Here is a 21,108-nt window from a genome sequence, read left to right as displayed (position 1 = left end):
GCAGGGACTTCCTGGATGGCTCTTCTTTCTAGCAATCTTTGAACCTCTAGGACTGTATGATTCTGAAGACTGGGTAGAACATCTGGGATAGAACATTTGTCTTTTGAGGGGGTCTGAGAAAAGGGAATTTTGTAACCCCTGGATATTATCAACAGTACCTATGTTTCCCTTGTGATAAACTACCAGGCTGCTGTGTACAATGATAGTCTGCCCCTGACTGCCTCCAGAGGTGGACAGCTGGGCCTCCCTTAAGGAGTGCTGGAAGGGCCCGACAGAGAAAGCATCTCTGTCGCCTTGCTGTTGCAGACCCCCTCTGCTGCGAGGGTGCATCTTCCATTATTGTTTCCCCCTCCGCAGCGGGAAAAATCACCACGTGTGTCAGGCGAATATCCCTGGGATTTTCAGAACCACATTTTCCCACACTTCTGACCCTTGGGATAGGGTATATGGAGTGGAAAAACAGATCCCTAAGGTAGAGAGAGTCTTGTTATCCTGTTCACACCTCGTGAGAGTATCTTTTACCTGAGGCCCAAACAAGGACGAGCCGTCAAAGGGGGTGTTGGTAAATGAAGACTTAAAGGGTTCCGCAAACTGACAAAGATGCATCCAGGAGTGTCTGCATAAGGCTACTCCGGTACCGGCTGCCCTACTCGCTCCATCTGCCGCATAAGAAATGAGCCTCATGGAGGAGTTTACCACAGAGGTCAAGGTCGCAAGTTGGGAAGCAGCCCTGTTTGCAACTCCCTCAGCTGTAGGATCTTGCAGGGTATCTCCTAGTTCCTTCAGGAGATCCTTCTAAAGTCATGTGAAATATGACAAGTAATTCAGCAATCTGAGAGTAAAAGTCGCTGAAGAACAACCACGCTTCCCATACCTGTCCACTGTATGAGACTCTTTGTTCAGCAGATGGACAGATGAAGACGTTTGCTCAAATTCCTTCTTGGTGGCTGCTGCCACAACCATGATATCAACAGGGACTCCCTTGGGGAGGAATGACTTATCTTCAGGAGCTTTAATAAATTTGTTAGGTCTCCTCGGAACTGGTTCCATGGTCTCTGGAGTGCTCCATGCCTTTCGACTCACTGCAGACAAAAGTGGGTCGAAAGGCGGAGACACTCAAGAGGTGGCGGGTCAGGAACCAAATGTGTCCAGGTATACAGACAAATCCTCAGAAGGGGCTAGGGACTTCCAGCCACCCCTCTGTCTGAGGATTTCCAAGATGTCTGAAAAAGAGACATCCTCAGAGGGGGATCGTGGGGACCCTTCAGACTCATTCAAGTCTGTATCCGAAGTGAAGTGATAGACTCAGGGGAGTCTAGATGCTCCCGCTTGCATTTCTTCTTCCAAGGGACCTCCTCCGAATGTTCGGGGGTGGTTTCGGAAGAAGTGGGGTCACCCAGTGGGGCGTCCTGGGGCACAGGTTCCCTACACTTGGCAGGAGGAGGGACAAAGTCTGGCACAGGCACCGAGGGAGGAGGAGCCAGTGGAGCAGTCTCAGGAAACAGCACGCTCCTCATCACCTAGAAAGTGCCATGGTCCAGAGTCAAAGGAGCCGCCAGCTCTGAACAGCCCAGAGATCTTCTTCGAACCAGGAGCGAAGGCTCTAAGACCAATGTAGGAGCCGAGCTCACCTGCACTGAAGCTCCAAGAGGGAGAGCGGGGTCGGACAAGGGTCTGATGCCACTTCCCCCCTCGGAGCCGGCGAGAGAGCTTTGGCACCCAGAACCCTCGACAGACTGAGACATCGAGGAGATCGGAGTGGTAGTCAGACCGACGGTTCCACCACTACGACTTCCATGCACTCTGGCTCTGAGGAAGAATCGATGGAGAAGCTGGGAGGGCCGAAGGAGCCAAATCCTTATGGGCTGGACTCGAGAGTAATTTAGCAAGTGCCTGTGACTTGAGCAGCCTGTTGACCACTCTCTCCATGTCGTGATCCTAAAATCTGGAGGACCAAGAGGAATGTGAAGAGGAGCGGTGACTGCCTGCTCCAGATTGTAACAGTGGAAATTGTGGAGCTGAGTGTACCAGCTCCAAAGAGGGAGAACTTGATCTCTTATAGATCCGGACTGGCTCCGAGGACACAGATGGAGCCGCCAGAGACTTAGTTTTGTCAGAGTCAGTGCTGAGGGCCGACATAGCCGAAGGCTTCTCAGTAAGTATTGTCTGTTCCGAGCTCGGAACCCGATGGCTTGGAGTGTTTCTCAGACACTTTGGCTGGCTGAGGACCCTGAGAAGAGGTATCTTGAGGGTTCTTTAGGAGGCCACGTAAGATAAGCTTATTTTTTTCTTTCCTGCTGGATTCTGAAACTGAAAGCATGACAGAGGGAGCAAGAGTCCTGCAGGTGAACAGCCCCTAAACAATAAACGCAACTCATGTGCCTGTCTGTAAGGGACATTTTCTGGCAACACGAGTCGCATTTTTTAAATCTGGAGGGTTTAGACTCTTTAGGCATAACTAGCAGTAGACAGGGAAAAAGATTTCCACAGGAAAAAAAACATCACTCAGAGCCTACAAGCAGAAGTAAAAAGGCTGATAACCACAAAGGAAAAAACTATCTTTATTTTTTTTTGGAAGGAAGGACGGAAGGAAAGGAAAACAGGGGAGAGCATCTAACTTAAACAGTAACTCCCCTGATGGGAGAGCCTCTAACTAAAACGGCAATCCCAGAGAAAGGGTGAAGAATGGGAAGAACCCTCTAACTTAAATGGGCTCTAAGGGGAAAGCAAGCCTGAAAGAGAAAATGATGGCCCAAAAACACCACAAAGAAAGAAAAATACATGCTCTAATGAGTTGATATAACCAATCAATCACCAAAAAAGTTGCAAGTAACTATAAAATACAAAGTACTTAGCCTGAGCCAGTATGAAGCAATCCTGACTCTGCAAGTGGCAAACGAGATCTGGGTAGTTGTCACTAGGTATGTTGGGATAAGGGGTAGCCTTGAGCCAATAAAAGCTCTCGAGCTTTAGTAAATCATCCGAGTCGGAGCCGAGGATGGACTTTGAACCCAACCAGCAAAAACGAAGGTGAAATGGGACAGCATAACATCACATATATTCACATTCCTCTCTGATCTCCTTCATATCTTAAACACCTCCTCTCTGCCACTAGAAACATTATTACTAATCTACTTGGGTATAAAATATATGACACTTCCATCCAGAAATGCAGGACCTTCTTGAATATGAATCATATTTTGAGAACTGGGTCAGCCTCTGCTATCATGCCATCCAACTCCTTCTCCCAAGGTCTTTTTATCTTTTCATTTATTTCCATTTTCAGACTCACCAATATCTTGTACATTTTAGACCGCATATTTTGAAGTGAATCCTTTCCTTCCCTTGCCTTATCTGTTTTATTTATTAGCTTGGGTATTCTATTCCTCTCTCAGCTTTAGTCCCCTTTAGATTCTACACTATACTACTCACTCCTATGTAACTCCATTTCATCTTCTTTTCTGGGTTATATTTCTCCTTTACTTCCACCCACGTTTTTTTTTGGCCTCCCACTAGTAGCTGGTGTAAGTACATAATTTTATCCTACTCCCTAGCCTATCCCCACTCAATGGTTTATCGTTCTTTAGGTCTTCTGGGTGCTACCTATCTTGCATAATTCCACTGAGCAGTCTCTAGCTCCTTTTTTATTATTATTTTTTTCCTCCATCTCTAGCTTCTTTTTATCAAAATTCCCTTTTACAACTGTATGCACTTCTTCTAATAAGCCTGCCTCCTAGATTCCCTGTCTTGTTCTTAACAGCACTGTGATTAAACCCATTTTCATATTTAATTTTTCCAGAACATCCTAAACCATCCTCTTCCATTCAGGGTCATATCCCTCTCATAAACAATGCAGTAGTAACGACAACCAGCTTGCTCACAAATATTTATTAACATCTGGCACTCCTAAGCCTCCTTTATCTTTGGGCATTGTCATCAATTCCCATGCTACCCTAGGCTTACTACCATCCCATAATTACGGTATCATTAGCTGCGGTATTGTTGTCTCTGACTACTAGAAGTGGATGAGGAGTCCATAAGTGGTGATGAACCTTTAAGGCATAAATCATTGCCAACATTTCTTTTATGTTTATGTGCTCTGGCATGTTATGAGGAGTGCACATGCCTTGCACTTGAACTCCCTACAGAAAATTTGAAGAGTCCTTCTGGACAGAACAAAAACAGTAGCAAAGGGACATTCTGTTTCAGAAAGAGTAAAGCATGTAAGCCTATTCACTTTGGCAATAAGTTTATACATCCAACACAAAATTTCTTTATCAAAACTTCTTTGTATGCAGATTGCCACACAAAAGATTTAGTTTATTTCGCCTATTGTGTGTAATGCTACACCTACTATGTGGGTAAGACCAATAAACGTTTTAAGAACAGAGTTTTAGAACATATTAATGACATTGGAAATAAAAAGACAACTAATTCTTTAGCTCAACATGTACTTGATAAAGGACAAGATCACAAGTTTAAGGTTTTTAGTGTTAGAAGTATTGGTAGCCAGTCTTACAGGAGGAGATTTTAAGAACTTAACAGAGTTAAGAGAACAAGAGTGGATAATACGTCTCAATATTCATAGATTTCCTGGGTTGAATGAAAGGGTATCCTTGAAACAAGGTATTTAATACATTGAATAATGTATATTTTTTATTTTTACTTTTATTAGTATCTTTTAAATGTATACATTAACTATGGTTGATTGTTCTGAGGATATTTTATGCTGATTGGTTAATTGATGATCCATATTGGGTGGGATTTTATGTCTGTGGGTCTGAAGAAGCAACTGAGTAGATAGACTGTGAAAGCTCTTGCCTTTTTTATTTGTTTTACTGTATTTTGTTACTTGCATTAAAGTGTTTTCCAGGTGTGTTATACTCTCTCTTATTTTTATTTTGCTTCTGGACAGAGTTGACACCGGGTCTGAAGAGAGAAAGGGAATTCTGGATTCAGAGACAGTTTATTCCTCTACCACTGCAGTTTCTGTTTCACAAATCCCAGTACCAATACCAATACCTGGAAATTCAATGGATGAAGGTGCTGGGTACAACAATTCTTCAAGTACCATTGAATTTTTCTTATGTGAAGTCTGGCTAATGCTATCATGAAAATCACTGATGCTATGAAGTCTAGAATTTTGAGGAACACTCTTGCTGAGGCCACATCTAGAAGAATGCTATATCTGAGAAATTACCCTGAAAAGTCAGAACTTTGTCTTCCGGCAGGAGGCCATCCTTTTTACTGTTTCTGTCCAACATCCGAGGAAAACTGTTCATTGAGAGGGTGTGAGAAAGCACTGGTTCATTTTGAAACTCAGGTGGGAAAGAAGGAGGCAACCTTGTCTAAGGACTACAAGCATCTGGACAAAGAATTTGCCCAAATCAGCAAGTCACCTAAATAATGAAAAATGTGGATGTCTTGGGTTCTACAACAGGCAACCACTGGGACCAGACACTTTGTAAACTCTCGAGGTGCAGTAGATAAGCCCTAGGGTAATGTAAGTCAAACACAGCAAATCTCAAAAATCTCCTGAAATTGAGAGCAAAAGAAATATGATGACAAGCATCCTTGAGATCTAGAGTCATCATTAAACTGTGGTCTGTAAGCAACACTGTAAGGTGAGCATTTGAAATTTTGGAACTGTTACAAAAGTGTTTAAAAAGGAAAAACCTCGGATGGGTCTGCATGAGAGCTCCTTTTTAGGTAATAAAAAGATTCTGGAGTGAAACTCCTTGACCTTTGTGTATCATAGGCACTGATTTTATGACTCCAACTTTTACCATGTGATGGAGCACTGGAGGAAACAGCTCTGTCAGGTTTGGTGGGTGTGAGGGAATTCTCCTGAATGGGGGACGATTTTCCATCCACTGCCAAGTGTATCCTACTCAAATTACTCTCAGAACCCATTTGTCTGAGACTATATGCAGCCAGGCTGCAGGGTTGAGACAGTGCCTGGGGGAAGGAGAAAGAGAAAAAAAGAGCAGGAGGTGAGGTACGGGTACTATATGACTCTGCATAGCCATTTCTTTGCAGGGCCTTGAACAGGGGGTTGACCCTTTTTTCAGAAAGCAATAGATCTTGTTTGGTTTTGAAGATTTATCCTCCTTCCATTTCCTTTTGGATCTTTGACTTTAGTTTGGCTAGGACTTTTTGTTTGCTCTGCCCCTTGAAGGAAGATGCTTCGTTTGGGAAGAACTTGGGTACATGAAACATCTTAGCCACCACATGCATTAAATTGCATCTATCATCCCACTGTTTGAGAATCTGTGTATTAGAGGAGCCATTGTTTGGTATATACTTCTCTGAGGTTCAGGCTAACACGGGGGGATTATGGCTGACAAAGTTCGCAGATGACTGCAAACTGGGGGCCATAATCGAATCTCCAGCCGACACAAGCATCCTCCAAAAGGGTCTCACAGAGATGGATGCTTGGTGCCAGAGTCACGGCCTCAAGCTAAATGCTAAAAAGTGCATAGTCATCCCCTTTGGGAAAAACAAGGTGCCCACAAATTACCACATAGGTTGTAATCCATTAAGTACGGAAGAAGTAATTAGAGATTTGGGGACCAACGTAGATAGTAATCTCTCCTTTGATAATCACGTTGCCAAAGTGGTTAGAAAGACCTTCTATATAGCCCACCTTATCACGAAAGGGTTTGCATCTAGATCAAGAGAGGTCATTGTGCCCCTCTACTCGCCACTCATCAGGCCCATAATTGAATACAATGCCCCTTTTGGGATGTACCTTACCCGACACCTGCAGCAACTGGAGAGACCCCAAAAGTACCTCACCAAGAGGATCATGGGCTACAAACAGATGTCCTATGCAGCTCGACTAAAGAAACTCCAGCTCTACTCAGTTGCTTACCGCCTACTCAGAGGTGATCTATGCCTGACGTACAAAGCCATGTCAAACCCAGAATTAATAGACATGCTCCACCTCAAAAAATCCAAGTCCCTTAGAGCTACACGCTCCAGGGACTTAAACCTCAGCACAAAAATAAATAGGACATGCTGGAGGGACAGATTAATTTCCCAGAGGCTCCCCTTACTCTGGAATAGAATCCCGATTCATGTTAGACATAGCTCCTCGCTGACCCTCTTCAAGCGAAATCTGGACGAGTGGATGGGAAATCGCAAATTCACCCCTGGGATCTCTTCTGTGTCCCTGCTAGACAGAGGCACAGTAAACTAATCTTAAAGGGTACCTTCTGTGACCTACTTTACAGAGGCACAGTAGGCTAATCTAATAGGGAGGCAGAAGCCAAATACACTCTGGCTAGGCTTATAAATGTCCTAGGGCAGATAGCCTAGTATCTACCTATGAACCTATGAACACCAATTCAGAATTTAAAGGTCCATTCAAAATTATGGCTTTTAAATCATCATAGAGGTTTTGATTATGCAACTAAGCATACTATCTTAATACAACAGAATAAGAAGCATTTCTTGAGACTGTATCTGCACATTAAAGCACATCTCACAAAGCATGTTTTGAAACCAGTGTGAAATTAGAATAATTTCACTCGTATAAAATTTTTGCTCCGCCGGTAAGGATGTAGCAAAATCATCTAAACTGTACACACACTGTAAAATAATTTTCCAGATACAGACTTGATAATTCAACATTCTTTATAGATTACTACAAAGAGACACTGCTTTGCTATGAAGATCTAACCATTTCCCCTCTTTAATGGGGATGCTGGATTAGATGAAGCCAAGGACATTTTATTTGAGCAGGCATCTGGGGAGACTGCAGTTGGTTCAGCTGTCAAATGAGAAAAGAGACCTGTCATAAATAAGGAGACCCTATATTTTCTTTGAACTTTTAAGAATGTTTGGAATAGACACTGGTGTCCTGCAGGAAGCTTTAGAATCATCTTCCAAGGTTGGTGGTGGGGTGGGCTAGCTAGAGAATTGGACATCTCATCCTCTATAAGGTCATGTACCCTGCCTAGCTCTGGAGTAGTCCCCAACTGCTCCCAAGCAAAAGTATTACTAAATCTAGCAATCACCTCAGGAAGAATGAACACTTGTTTGGACTTAAGCTCAGAATCACCTTCTGAAGAATTGGAGTGATTTAACTCAGTTTTGACTAGGAAATGACTAATGCCCTCATCAGATTCCTCATCATTCTCAGAAACAACAGAAAGTTGTCTAGCCAAACTAGCACTAGAGCCATGTATGAGAACACAACCATCAGAATAAGCTATCTGCAGAGCACTCATAGCCAAGGAAACCACATTGGTGTTATTAACAGCTATAATCTGACTGTCATCTGTATGAGGAAGATTCTATTTTTTTATTGTTAACTTCACTACAAGATAAAATACCTGGGGACAGAGTATTATATCTGGCAAGGAGTCTCTCTTAACTTTAACTAGTTCTGCACCTAAAGGGTTTGTTTCTCCCACACCTGCGGCGTGTACTGGAGCAGCCCTAAGGATGTCTCCAACCCCCTGTTCTATAATGACTAGTTACACTACAGGGAGACAGGGCAAAAGGTAAGTGGTCTGTGGGCTGAGCAGTGACCCCAACAGAATCACTAACTGTAGGCTAAGGCATATTTTAATTTAGTTTTTTTTCTTTTTTGGTGCAAACGGATTTGAGGGGGGGGGGGCTACCAGAGTTAGGATTCATCAAATCAGGGAAAAGAACACCAGCCAGAATAATAAACTGTCAATAATGGATATTGTATCACAATAAACACTTAAGGATTTCAGTAATAAGTATATACCTGCACAACTAAACTCTTCCAAACTGTGATATTATTGTGAAAAAAAAAAGAATTTATGTACTCACCATAACGTTCCATCTGACTAGTTGTACTTCATTTGTCTTCAACCTGTGGGAATACGGATTCACATCAGATCCGAGCCAGCAACTATTACTAGCATCAGCTTCGAGCTCCAGACTCCTCCCCTTACCCATAATACTCCTACACTGCCTTCCATCCCCAGATCGAGTTTGCTGAACTTATACTGAGAACCCGACTTGATATTATACTTGTGACCTATACTGCAGCCCGTAGGCTGATCATGTGCCAAGGTCCGGGGGAAGGAGGGATGGCGGCTGAAGACAAATGAAGTACAGCTACTCAGATGGAACGTTATGGAGTACATAACTTCTTTATCTGAAACAGTTTACTTCATTTGGTCTTCAACCTGTGGGACAGAGTCCCCAGCTATTAAAACTCCTGGGACACCCTCATGGAAGGATATTCCAGAGCACCACAGAACCAAAGGATGCTCTCCTTCTGGAAGTCAAATCCAATTTGTAATGAGAAATAAATGTATGAGATGAGGACCAAGTAGCTGCAGAGCAAATGTCATCCAAAGACACTCTAGACCAGAAAGCCGCAGATGTAGCCATGGACCTAGTGCAATGAGCTTTTACCTGACCTGGAGGAGACATGCCTCTGTCCTTATAGACCTGCAGGATGCATGAAGAAATCCATCTAGCTATAGTAACCTTGGAGATAGGTTTCCCCAAAAAGGGTTTATAGAACGAAACAAACAATTGATCAGATTTACGGAAATTGTTTGTCCTGTGCAAATAGAATTGTAACTGTCTATGAACATCCAACATGTGTAGTTTGTATTCCATCTTGTTCGTAAAATTTGGAAAGAACACAGGCAAATTTATAGTCTGATTGATATTGACTGGTGATGCCACCTTATGAAGAAAAGATGGATTGGTTCAAAGGGAAACTCTGTCTTTATGAAAAATCATGTACGGAAGTTTGAAGTAATTCTGAAACCCTTCTAGCAGAGGTAATAGCTACCAGAAAAGCTGTTTTCCATGATAAAAATTTTAGATCTGCAGTTGCGGCAGGCTCGAAAAGTGGAGCGACCAGAGCTTGGAGAACCATAGTAAGGTCCCACGGGGGAACAGGATCTTTGACCAGGGGGCGTAGCAAAAAGGTGTCTTTGATAAAAGCTTTACACAGTCCAGAAGATGCTAAGGATGCAGAATTCCCACCCACATGAAAATGAGAAATGTCTGGGATTCCTGGCAATTACGGGAACTGGAGCAGCCAAGCTGTGAGCTTCAGGCTGTCCAGACTCAGATGAGGAACCTCTGAAAGGTGTGAAATCAAATCCTGAATGGGATCTAGGATCCAAGGTGGAGCCAGAAGGTGAAACCAAAGGAAGAGAAAACATACCTGGTGAGGCCAGAATGGGGCAAGGAGGATCACCTTGCTCCCCAGTTGACAAGCTTTCTGAAGAAACCTCGGAATGAGAGGTACTGGTGGGTAATCATACAGAAGACTGGGAGGTCAAGCATGAACTACAGCATCTCTGGGGGACTCCCCCAGCAGGGGGTTCAGAGCGAAAAACGTGCTGCACTTCGTGTTGGAAGGAGATGGGAAGAGATCGCAGCAAGGTTGACCCCACTCGCTGAAGATCTGTTCTGCTACTGACAGATTCAGAGACCACTCGTAAGGTATCAGAATGATCCGACTTAGCCTATCCGTTAGGATGTTGGATCATCTCGAAATGTGCATTGCGATGAGAAAGCGACCGTTGGAAATCACCCATTCCCACAATCTCATGGCCTTGTGACAAAGGCGGTAAGATCTGGTTCCTCCCTGTTTGTTGATATACCAGACTACTGACATGTTATCTGACTGAATGGCAATCGTCCTCAGAGGAAGAAAGGAATGAAGGGCCTGCAATGCTAGAAGGACTGCCCTCATCTCTAGGACATTGATATGCAAGCTGGTCTCTATGGGGGACCACAGGCCTTGGACTGTCCTGCCTGAACAAAGCCCCCCCCAACCCAAATTGGGAGGCATCCGTGGTCACTGTGGTTTGGGCCGGGGCTGGAACACAGGGTCGTCCCTCCAAAATGTCCGGAGAGCTCATCCACCATATGAGGGACGACTGACACACTCGACTTAGGTGGATAAGATAAGTCAATGGCAGTTCCAACAGGGACCACTGAACCGCTAGGGTCCACTGAAGAATCTGCATGTGTAGCAGAGCACATGGAAGAAGAGGTTTGGTCTCTGCCATCAAGCCTAGGGCCCTCAACACTGATTCCGCTGTTGGGAGATGAGAACAATAGATCAGGGAGACATAAATCCTGAGGTTTTGAATTCTCTCAGAGGTCAGGAATATTTTGCACTGAAAAGTATCTATCCTGGCACCAATGTAGTCTATCACCTGTACAGGATCTAGGAGAGATTTGGATGTGTTGATTGTAATGCCCAAACTCAGGGCAAGTGTCAGAAAGTAATCCCTGGTTTGGGAAAGTAAACGCCTGGTGGGAGCAGTGAGGAGCCAATCGTCCAGGTACGGATAGACCTGAATCTCCTGAAGCCTCAGGTGAGCAGCTACAACTGCCATCACTTTGGTAGACCCCCTGGGGGCTGTGGTGAGACCAAAGGGTAGGGCTCAAAATTGATAATGATTGACTCCTAGCCAGAAGTGGAGGAACCTCCTGGAGCTTCTGTGCATTTTTATGTGATAGCAAGCATCCTGAAGGTCTAACGAGCACATCCAGTCGCTCTCTTGCAGGTACGGCATGATGGACTGTAGCATGACCATACGGAACATCTCTCTGGCAACAGACAGATTCAGGGTAGAGAGGTCCAGAATGGGCCTTAAGTCCCCCATTTTCTTTGGCACCAAAAAGAACCTGGAGTAGAAGCCCGATCCGGACTGATCTGGGGGGATGGTTTCGATGGCTCATTTTAAAAGCAGCTTGGAAATTTCCTGTGCTGCTGCCTGCCTTTGAATGGGAGGAACATCCGGGAGGTGTCTGGGAGATCTGGATAAGATCTGAAGCACCCAGCGGTCCGTTGTTATGGACTCCCATGCCACTGGGTGCAAGGACAATCATCTCTCGACTGCCTTCAGAGTAGAGCAGGCGAACAACCCCTCAGGGTTGCTGCCCAGATCTGTCCGAGAAAGGTTCTCAAGACCCGAAGTTACACAGATGCCCTCTGCCTCTGGGTCGGCGTCCATTCTGTCCCACTCTGCCTCTGTGGGAAGAAGAGCCCTGAGTGTCCCGGGAATACTGAGACTTCCAGAACCACATCTTCTTTTGCCTCTCTGGTTCCAAGAAAAAGACCTTTGAGGGTTAGAGAAGCGGATTCCGATGGCAGGCAGTGTCTTCCCATCCTTCTCAATCTGGACTAGTGTCTCCTTGACGGTCTTACTGAAGAGTGTAGAGCCGTCATAAGGGGCATTGGCAAAAGACACCTTAAAGGGTTCAGAAAATTGACACAACCTGATGCCCTAGCTGCTCCTTCCGTAGCATGGGACAGGAGTCGCATGGACATATTGGATACTGCTTTTAGAGTGGCCATTCTCGCGGAGGATGAAGCGACATGGACTTGGGGAGAGACTCTTACAGCTCCTTTACCAGGTCGCACTGGAGTCTAGTGACATGGGCCAAGTAATTCAGAGCCCTGATCAAAAAGGTAGCTGAAGCATACACCCGCTTTCCTAGGCAATCCATCGTCTGTGACTCCTGGGTGAGGAGGATGGACCGAGGAACTGCTGCTGCTACCACCATGACGTCCATGGGGGAGCCCTTATTCCAGGATGGCCTGTCAATGGGGGGGCTTAAAATTTTATCAGGTCACTTGGGGATAGGCTCCATGGTGTCCAGTTCCTTCCATGCCCGCGAGGTGACCAAATCCACTAAAGGATCTGCGAGAGGGGACACCCAGGAAGTAGACGGGTCCATGCCGAAAGCCTCCAGGAACATGGACTCATCAGAAGAGGGCTTGGGGGCAGACCGACCTCCCAGCTGGCGCAGGATCTCCATGATGTCTCCAAAGGAGACATCCTTGAGAGGTAATCTTGGGAAACTCTCTCCCTCATCTAAATCTGTGTCCTCGATGAGGGACTCGAGGGAGTCCAAGTGCCTCTTCTTGCACGTATGCTTGCAAGGCACATCTCCGGTGGGGCTCTCTGGGGGACGCTTGCAAGCTATTTGTTCCTCGGGGGCAACCGTCTGGGGCTCATCGAGTACGGGCTGTCCCTTTGGTAAGACAATGGGGACTGTAGACAGAGCCGAGGGGAGTCTGGGAGGAGTCCGAGGGGGTGGTCAGGGGTCTCAATCTGACAAAGAGGACCCTTTCTACCACATCGATCACAGAGGGAGAGTGGACCTCCTGGGAAGCTAATAAGGAAGCCGGTCTCCCCAGGTCTGAAGCAAGAATTGTAGCCAGGCCCAAGGTGGATGGAGCTCCGAGGGACGGGACCTGGTCCAACAAAGTCGGAGCCAATGGAATAGGTTCCACTCCCTCAGATCCAACACCCAAGCTCAGACTCTGTGAGCAGCTTGGATCTGAGCTGGTTGAATCTGATACGCTCCAGGCAGCTGTCGGCATCGAGGAAACAAGTACCGTCGGTGCTGACCCCTTGACCAAGGCCAACCTCGGATCCGAGTACTCTGAAGCCGAAGGACAGATCTGAGAAGGAGAAATGGGTTGAAAGGAAGCAAGCTCCCCCCTCCAGAGGGAGGGGGGGCTGGCAAGACCCCCATCTGGATATGTGTACGGATAAAGTGCCTCATCATCTTATCCAGATCCATATCCTATAAGGAGCAGGTTGACCGTGACGAGGCCATAGACTACAACCTGGCGGATCGGGGAACTGAGGCCCAGGAAACTGGACGTGCCTCCTCCGGCTCTGGGGAGAACCTCGGAGATCGGAGCCGAGGGAAGACATGGGTCTGAGGGGTTTTTCTAGGAGAAGAGAGGTCCGGGGACCTCTTCCTCTTTTCCTTTGTCTTCGACTCTCTCTCCCTTTCTTTACCTCTCTTCTGCTCCGCTACCACAGGCTTAGATGCAGGAGTTTGAGTCCCAGCCTGGGAGGGCGGAGAAGCCAGAGGAAGAGAGGAGGGAGAGGCAGTCACAGCAGCCGCTGTGACTGAAGCCAAAGATGAGGAAAGATAGTCGGTAGGAGGAAGAAGACCTTAGAGGGCTAACTTGGCCTTTCTATCCTTTAAGGCATGGGGGTTGAACCCCGCACAAATGTTGCAATCCACACTAAGGTGGGCCACACCTAAGCATAACACACACAGAGTGTGGCCATCCGCAGGGGAGAGCTTATGGCCACACTCTGTGCAGCACTTAAAGACAAGCTTTTCAGCTATAGTAAAGAGTAAAGAAAGCCTTAAAACAAAAGACAGGCAAATACTTTCTTAAACTCACTCACACACACACACACCCACTCACCATGCTAGTCTATAGAACAACACTGAGGGGGGGGGGGGGCACCACAGAACAAACTACTCTAACTTTTTACCTAACAACACTAACACTCGATGCCAAAGTGATGGGAGGGGAGAAGGGGTACCTAAACTAATCTAATCTGACAAAAAAAGTGAAATTTTTTTACTTACTGAAGTTAAATAACCCACTGCTAGCCGGAGCTCAGAAGACACGATGTATAAGCAAATCGTGGTAAACGAGATTTGGGGATGGAAGGCAGTAGAGGTGTGTTATGGGTAAGGGGAGGTGTCTGGAGCTCGGAGCTGATGCTAGTAAGAATTGCCTGCTCGGATCCGATAGAGATCCGTATTCCAAAAGGTTGAAGACCAAATGAAGTAAACTACTTCAGATAAAACTGTTTAAATGTGTTCCGAATTATTTTATAACTGAAAAAAGTTACAGAATGTCAATACACAAAGTCCAAACACGAAAGCAACCAATGTGCCAAACCAATGTGTTAAAAGTTAACACACTTTAATCACATTAAACTGACATAAAATGACATTTAATAACAATTCACACTATATTTTTCTTGTCAGAGAGAGTAAAATCTCCACAGTACATTCAGATAACTTCATTTGCTGTAAAATTGTGATCCATCATTAACAACACAAAGGGCAAAGACATACATATAGTAAATAATGTATTAATGCTGAAAAATCCACATTCTGCAATATTTTTTTGTCAAAAGATGAAACTAAAGCATAGTAACAACAGTAAAGACTTCTGATGGCACAAGACAGCCCCTAGTGTCAAACAGCACACATTCACACTGGACTTCTGAGAAATACTGATAAAAAGAAGTTATGTACTTACCATAACGTTCCATGTGATGTGTTCATCTCGCCTTTGTTCTTACACACGGGTTCGGAGCCGATCATTGGCTCCGAGTCGGCCGCATTGCAAAGCTCTGCATCTTAGAGAAGCTCGAGACCAGACTATATCCCACAATCTTCCCTGCTATTCCTCAGATCTAGTTTGCGAGAAACCAGACCTCTAACCCTCACCTCGGTGCAAGACATACACATTCACACGGATATCCATGAATATCCTCTGACTATAATAAGTAATTCTTATGGGCGGTGCACCATATCCTAATGAGGACACAGGCCAAAGAACCCTAGAAGAAGTAAGAAAAATCCCGACCAGACTCTAGTCTTACCTGTTCTTCCATAACATGTGAAAAGGGGGGGGGGGGGGATGTAAGAACAAAGGTGAGATGAACACATCACATGGAACGTTATGGTAAGTACATAACTTCTTTATGTGAAAGTGTTCAATCTCGCCGTTTGTTCTTACACACAGGTAGCGTCCTTAGCTCCGTCACCCCGGGTGACTCATGGAAGAACGTTCCTGAGCACAGTGGAACCAAAGGATGTCCTGTCCTTGGAGGTCCTGTCAACCTTATAATGAGTGATAAATGTATGAGGCTTAGCACAGGTAGCTGCTGCACAAATCGTGTCCAAAGGTAAGTGAGCTGCATGAGCCAAGGAAGTGGACACGGACCTGGTAGAATGAGCCTTAGGCTTGAAAGGTAATGACTGATTCTTACTAGAGTACACAAATGCTATACAATCGGAAAGCCATTTAGATAATGTACGTTTCGTGACTGCCATACCCTTTTTGTTGTCTGCAAATGAGACAAACAGCTGATCTGACTTTCTGTGATCTTTAGTCCTGTCCAGGTAAAATCTTAGCTGCCTATAAACATCCAACTTGTGCAGCATATACTCCAGTCAGTTTGTATGATTCTTGAAAAACGTGGGGAGCTCTATGGATTGGTTGATATTTAGGACAGAACATACCTTGGGGAGGAATGATGGGTTTGTGCATAAAGAGACTCTATCTGGGTGAAAGATCAATTACGGTGGTCTGACTGACAACATTTGTAGCTCTGATACTCTTCGAGCTGAAGTGACTGCCACGAGAAATAGTGTCTTCCACGATAAGAACTTTAGTAGGCAGGATGAAGCCGGTTCGAAAGGAGGTAACATCAGTTGTGACAATAACAGGTTCAAATTCCATGGGAAAAAGGGCTCCCGAATGGGTGGACGAAGGTGGAAGGTTCCTTTCATAAAAGCCTTGCAAAGCCTGTGAGACATAATAGAAGAGCCCCCCTCACCAATATGAAAGTTAGATATAGCCACCAACTGTACTATCAAGGTGGAATTTGAGGCCCCTTCGTGAAAGAGAATTGATAAGAATTCCAGAACTTTGTGTAGTGGAGCTACCAAGGGATCTATGTGTTGGCTAGACGCCCAACATAAGAAACGTTTCCATTTGCTTCTGTAAAGCTTTCTGGTGGAGTCTTTATGAGAGGCAACCAGAATGTGTTGAACTGCAGGAGAAAGAAGATCTGACCTGGCTAGAGAGGGAAGCGGAGCAGCCAAGCTGTCAGTTTTAGGGATTGGAGAGATGGGTGAGGAACTCCCGACGAATGAGTCAACAGATCTGGTACTGGGTCCAGAATCCAAGGTTCCTCCTTTTGATGGGCTCGAAGAAAGGGAAACCATACCTGCTGAGGCCAGAATGGCGCTATGAGTATTATTGTCCTTTCCAGGTCTCTGGCTTTCTGTAGAAATTTGGGAATCAATGGGATAGGAGGGAATGCATACAGGAGACCTGGGGGCCAATCGTGCACCAGTGCGTCCCTGGGAACATCCCCCGGAGGGGGTAGAAGGGCAAAGTAGCTTCTGCATTTGGCATTCAATGGGGATGCAAACAGATCGCAGCAAGGTTGGCCCCATCTGTGGAAGATCCTTTCCGCCACCTGTGGATTGAGGGACCACTCGTGAGGTAACAGGATGGCTCTGCTCAACCTGTCCGCAATGATGTTGGATGACCCCGGGATATGCGTTGCCAGTAGAAAGCGACCCGTGGACTCTGCCCATTGCCAAATTCTCATGGCCTCTCTGCATAATGGGTAAGACTTGGCTCCCCCTTGCTTGTTTATGTACCAGACCACAGACATGTTGTCCGTCTGTACTGCCACTGTTCCCAGAGGTAAGAGAGCTTGGAAGTGTTGCAACGCTAGGAACACCACCCTCAACTCCAGAACATTTATGTGCAGGTTGTACTCCATGTTGGACCATTCCCCTTGGACTGTTCTTCCCTGAAAAGTCCCCCCCACCCTATCAGAGAAGCGTCCGTGGTGATTGTGGCCGTCGGGTTGGGTAGGACAAACGGATGACCCATTGTGAGGACCTGACTGTTTACCCACCATGAAAGATCTCATTTGCAAGAGTTTGTTATCAGTATCTTGTGCGATAAGGGTAGCTGTTGGAACGACCATTGCACAAAAAGCAGCCATTAGAGGACCCTCATGTGCAATCTCCCCATGGGAACTGCGATCAGAGACGCTGCCATTAGCCCCAGAACTTTTAACACTAGCCTGGCTGGAGCTTTCCTGTTCTGAAGAAGAAGAAGAACCTGTTCTTTGAGGGCTGACTCCCTTAGTGGAGGAAGCTTTAACAGTGTTAACCGTGTATCTAGGTCTGCTCCGATGAATGAGATATGCTGTGAGGGCGATAAGGCATATTTTTCGAAATTGATTGAAATTCCTAAGTGGGAACAAAGGTCGACTGTGTAGTCTCTGGCTTGAACAAGACGATGCCTGGTGGTGGTGGTGAGGAACCAGTCGTCCAAATACGGAAACACCCGGAATCCTTGTCGTCTCAAGTGAGAAGCCACTACTGCCATGCATTTGGTTAATACCCTGGGGGCTGAGGTGAGTCCAAAGGGCAGAGCTCGAAATTGAAAATGAATGGCTCCCAGCCGGAAGCGCAGGTGATCTCTGGATGGCCTGGCCATTTTGATGTGGTAGTACGCATCCTTGAGATCTATCGAGCACATCCAATCGTCCTTCTGTAAGAAGGGAAGGATCGAATGTAGCATGACCATCAGGAACTTTTCCTTCCTTATGAAGGTGTTGAGATTGCTGAGATCCAAAATCGGTCTCCAGTCCCCTGTCTTCTTTGGAACTAAAAAGAACCTTGCGTAAGTTCCGGATCCTCTTTGGTCCGCCGGGACTGGCTGGATGACTCTTTTTTCGAGCAGCTTTGAAATTTCTACAGCTGCTGGACCTTGCAGATGGGGTGGCACATCTGGAAGTCTCTTTCGTTGAGGTGGTGTGGACATAAAGGGAATTATGTATCCTCTGGTTACTATGCTTTTTACCCAAGAATCCGAAGTAAGATTTAGCCAGGCCTGTGGGTATAAAGCCAAGCGACCCCCGACCGCCTCCAGAGTAGGACAGTCGGGCCTCCATTCAGGAGTGCTGGAAGGGCTTCCCAGAGACTGTATCCCTGTCGCCCTGATTTTGCGGACCCCCTCTGCTGCCGGGGCGGCGTCTTCCATTTCTTCCCCCTCCTCTGCCTCTGGAGGGGGCATCACCCTGTGTGGCTTGGAAAGATCCCTGAGTCTTACGGAACCACATTTTTCCGCCTCGTTGCCCTTTGGGGTACGTTCTAGATGGAGCGGAAAAACGGACCCCAACAGCAGACAGGGTCTTCCCCTCTTGCTCACACCGAGTTAAAGTCTCCTTAACTTTGGGCCCAAAGAGTGTGGCACCATCAAAGGGGGCGTTGGCAAAGGAAGACTTGAAGGCTTCTGCAAAGGAGCACAGCCGCATCCAGGATTGTCTCCGGAGAGCAATCGCTGAAGCTGCAGCTCTACTCGATCCTTCGGCCGTATATGAGATAAGCCTCATGGATGAGTTTGCTATTGAAGTAAGGGTGTTGAGTTGTGCTGTCACCTTATCTGAGACAGCAGCATCTGTGTTACCCTGGAGGGTATCTCCCAGTTCTTTAATGAGATCCCTCTGTAGACGTGTAAAATGTGTCAAATAGTTTAGCGAATGCATGGAAAAAGTCACTGAACTAAAAACGCGCTTCCCATACCTGTCCATAGTCCTAGAATCCTTATTAGGAGGATGAACAGAAGAGGAAGACTCAGACATTTCCTTCTTCGTGGCCGCCGCCACCACCATAGCGTCAACCGGGACTCCTTTAGTGAGATAGGCCTTATCCTGGGGGACCGTGATAAATTTTTTGGTTTTCGGGGGACCGGTTCCACTGTGTCCGGTGTTTCCCACGCCCTTCGTGCAATCAAGTCCATCAACTCATTGAAGGGCGGGGTCACCCAGGAGGTAGAAGGTTGAGCCCCAAAAGCCTTCAGCAACACCGACTCATCCTTAGTGGGGGCTAGGGACTGCCAATCACCCCTCTGTTTCAAGATCTCCAGGATGTCTGCAAATGACACATCCTCAGAGGGGGATCGTGGGGACCCCTCTGCCTCATCCAAATTGGTGTCAGAAGTTAGGGATTCCTGTGGGGAATCAATGTGCCTCCTCTTGCACAATCCCTTCCTCGGAACCTCATCAGAGGGGGCTTCTGGTGAGGCCTCCGAGGAACAGGGATCACCCTCTGGGGCTGGCTGAGGCAATGGGGCTCTATGCTTAGGGTGAATCGTGGGGGCAGAAACAGAAAGAGGCCCTTTAGGGGAAGGAGAAGACGCCTCCGATGAAGTAGTTGTCTGAGCAGACAATACCTTCCTCATAAGGTCGAAAGCCCCCAAGCCCCGGGCCGAGGACTCCTCTGGTTCCGAAGAACGCGGAAGCATCACCGACACCGGAACCGTGGGCTCCGACCCCGAGGACGGAGCCGAACCAATCTGCTCCGAGGCCCCGAGAGGGAGAGTCGGCACCGAAAATTCGGTAAGACTTTCGGTCCCGGAACCAAGGAGAGATCGTCGGCTTCGCGACTCCCCTACAGGCTCTGAAGGAGTCGAAGTCAATGGTGCCGATCATGCAATGGACGGGTTCGGCACCGAGGGCTCCACTAGCATCGGATCGTCTTCTCCCGGCTCCGAAGACTGGACGAGTCTCGAAGGAGGAACTGTTGGAGACATGGGGAGGGCTTCTAGTTTCGACACCTATTGGGACGAAACCGCAATCAGCTTGGAAAGGGCCGTGTTTTCCATTAGTTTCTGCATGACACGATCCACATCAGTATCAGATAAGGGTCTGGAAGACCGGGTCGAAGGGGCCGAAGATGGCACTGACCGAAGAATCGACGGTGGAGGTAGCTCCGACACTGGTTCCAAGACCTGGGGCTCGGTGAAAGATAACCGTTCGATGCTCGGCCCCGAGGTCTGTGGAACCGGCGAACGAATCTTAGAAGATGAGCTCGGAGTCGATGACATGGGCTCCGACATCTTTGACGTCTTCAACCCCTTCGAAGACTTAGAAGCCTGGTCGGACTTCTCCAAGGCCTCCTGAAAGTCAGGTTTAAGTAAACCCCTGTCAATAAGCTTCCTGCGTCTCTCTGTCATGACCCTCCCGCTAAAGGAATGACAGATGGAGCAAACCACCTGTAAATGGACAGGGCCAAGGCAGTAGACGCAGGAAGCGTGATTGTCAGTGATGGACATTTTCTGTCCACACTGACATCTCTTAAAGCCGGATTTGGCTTTCTCCGACATTTTACAATCAAGCTCAACACTGAAAAAAACAGTGAAAAATAGAAAAAAATACTAGCCAACAATAACTATATATATATAATATGAAATATACACAAGCTATTATAACATTACTAGAAAAAGTCAGAAACTAGTAGGCCGAAGCCCAAACCTATGAATCTAAGTATATATATATATATATATATATATATATATATATATATATATATATACATATCTAAATATATGATATAGATCAAGAAAAATACACACACACACACACTCTCTATAATATCTATCTAGGCTAAAGCTAAAATACTATTAAAGACTTGTAAAGAAATTCTGCTTTTCTCCAAGATAAACTAAATTGTTCGCTGGCCCGAACTCTCCTCGACCGATCTGTTGCAGCGGCA

General features: G+C 46.3%; 1 protein-coding gene across 1 annotated transcript in view; it reads right to left on the bottom strand.

Moving 5' to 3' along the window:
• The window catches only part of CCDC150 (coiled-coil domain containing 150), a 2,807,665-nt gene that overhangs the window by 1,072,979 nt on the left and 1,713,578 nt on the right, over positions 1 to 21,108 (bottom strand). The gene's annotated exons all lie outside the window — the stretch shown is intronic.

The sequence above is a fragment of the Protopterus annectens genome, chromosome 4.part1 (assembly GCF_019279795.1).
Source record: "Protopterus annectens isolate FY-2018-M chromosome 4.part1, PAN1.0, whole genome shotgun sequence".
In the NCBI taxonomy this organism is placed as follows: Eukaryota; Metazoa; Chordata; order Ceratodontiformes; family Protopteridae; genus Protopterus; species Protopterus annectens.
Note: the sequence above shows the minus strand (reverse complement) of the source record. Positions and strands in the feature narration are given on the sequence as shown.